At 35.1% G+C, this 2,253-nt stretch overlaps 1 protein-coding gene and 1 pseudogene across 1 annotated transcript in view; one reads left to right on the top strand and one right to left on the bottom strand.

Moving 5' to 3' along the window:
* FBXO34 (F-box protein 34) overlaps positions 1–2,253 on the top strand; it is a 74,308-nt gene that overhangs the window by 7,864 nt on the left and 64,191 nt on the right. The window lies entirely within an intron of this gene.
* The window catches only part of LOC105825839, a 16,805-nt pseudogene that overhangs the window by 7,918 nt on the left and 6,634 nt on the right, over positions 1–2,253 (bottom strand).

The raw sequence follows: 2,253 nt of genomic DNA, 5'->3' as shown, positions 1-2,253 counted from the left end.
TTAAAAAATGGAAAAAGAGATGAAATTATTTTAATAATATGTTAATACAATGTATCCAAAATATCATTAACATGTAATCAATATAAAAAAATTATCGAGACTGATGATAGTCTTTTTTTTCATATAGTGTATTTATAGTATTTTGCTCATATAAAGTCTTTGAAATCTGGTGTGCATTTACACACAAAGCACATCTAAGTTCAGACCAGGGATATTGCAGGTGCTCGAAAGCCACATGTGGCTAGTGGCTGCTGTATTGCATAGATCTAGACCAATGATCATTCTGAATTTGGATTTCTCTAATTGTCTCTGTGATGGTTTTCATAATTGCATTGTTTGCTCCCTTCAGTCTTTTTGTACACAGTTGACGGGTTAATTGCACAAGAATTCCCCTGGAATGGTGTTACTCTCCTGAACAAGAACCTGCCCCAGGTTTCTGCAGCATCATATTTAAAAGTAGTTTTTAAGACTTTGTAAGATAGTCCACCCTTTCTCCCCTTTCTCTGGGACCTCCTGCAATAAACCTAGTACTCAGTTAGGCAGTTTCCTCAGCCTCGCCTTCCCCGTTACATTTCTCCAAATATAATCATCCATTATAAGAAGCCTATTCCCATAAAAACCTCCTTGGACTCTTCAGTACCCCTCTGTAACCTTTCCATTTCCCTGAACTCCTGTGGTGTATATTGAGTACTTCAGCCAGTTAGCACTTTGGCACTTCATTATATATATCATTGTTTATTACTCTGTAATTGTTTCATGTGTAATTAGCCTTGTCTCCCCTACTAAATTCTAAGCTTTATATCTTAAATCCCTAAATTGTAGCACATAATTGAAGGCTTAGCTTTTCCCTATCTTTAATAAGGACATAGCTGGGCTATTTAAATTTGTATCTTTAAAATTTTTTGAAAATTAAAAATTATTACTCAAAACTTCCCTTTTACATTTAGCTTTTTGACTCTGTGCTTGTGCCTTCAACACTTTCACAATGATTTTCCTGTTCCCCAATAAGGAAGACATGCGTGATCCTGTCAGACACATTTAGCACACATGGAACCACCATAGGCCCTGCTGACATGTTTTTTCGTTTAGACAATGTCATAAGAACTTTAGGTCTTACAACATCAACCCCTCAAAGCCTGCCTGAGCACACACCATGTGCAGATTTTGGTGCTTTCTCAACCTTACCGGTATAAAGGTAAACAGTGCTATTATCAGGGTTTCGGGACAGCCTAGTGTTGTTAGAAGCTGTATTGTAGGAAAGCCTATGTTGGTATGTCAAACGCTGGACTATTCTGAGTGCCTTAGCTTCCCTGGAAAAAAGCAGTTGTTTTGTTTTCTGCTCTGCTGGTTAACTTAAAAACCTTTTTAGCAGATTCGGTTGTAGGAGTTGTTTGTTTGCTTTTTGAAAAGTAAAAAGATTTGTTTGTAGACTAGTTTATTTGAAGCTATAAAGTCATTCTTGGAACTACAGAAGGGAATTATTGATTAGCTGGAGTTTCTGAAGATGAATCATATTTGAGTTTCATAAGAAAGTCTGAAAGGACACCTTTGCTTTATTGTCCAGGAACCAGGAGAGCTAACTTGTTTCTAAAGTAGGGCAAGAGATTTTATTTCAAGTTCAGTCATCAGGGTTATTCTCTGGAGGTTCTCAGTGCTTTCTACAAACCTCAGTCACTGTAGCCCTAGGGAATAGGTTTCTTTAGTTCAGACTGTCGTATTGCCTAGATGAAGCTCTCTGTCATCATCACTGTATTTTAGCTCATTTGGTGTACTACAAAGAGGACTGTCAAAATGTATCCTGAGAGTAAGTCTAAAGAGGGTCTTAGAGCTTTATGCTTTAAGGAATTATCTTTCATTGGACATTTTCTTTGCTTATATTTTATTTAACATGTGCTATGATAAGCTTTATAAAAAGGTAAAAAACACAACAACATTTTTAACTTGTGGAATTTCGAGGCACATTTATTATTCATTTACTGAGAAAAGTACAGTACATTTTATATGCCAGACATTATATTAAGTGCATTAGTTAGCTTTAGTAATTTTTTTCTCTTAGCAGAATTTTGCAAACCTTATTCATATTCTTCGGCAAATGGCAGTCTTTATTTAGGAATTTATTCTTTTGTCTTTATTATTTTTTAAAAACATCTTGTGTTTTCCCCCCTTTTTGGCAAATATCATTAATAAAATTGGTTATTAAAGCCCAAATATTAACTTTACTGGAGAGTTCACATTTTTATTTTATTAGCTAGT

The sequence above is a fragment of the Propithecus coquereli genome, unplaced genomic scaffold, assembly GCF_000956105.1.
Source record: "Propithecus coquereli isolate 6110/MARCELLA unplaced genomic scaffold, Pcoq_1.0 Scaffold83, whole genome shotgun sequence".
NCBI classification, from domain to species: Eukaryota; Metazoa; Chordata; class Mammalia; order Primates; family Indriidae; genus Propithecus; species Propithecus coquereli.
This window is presented reverse-complemented; position numbering and strand designations above follow the sequence as displayed.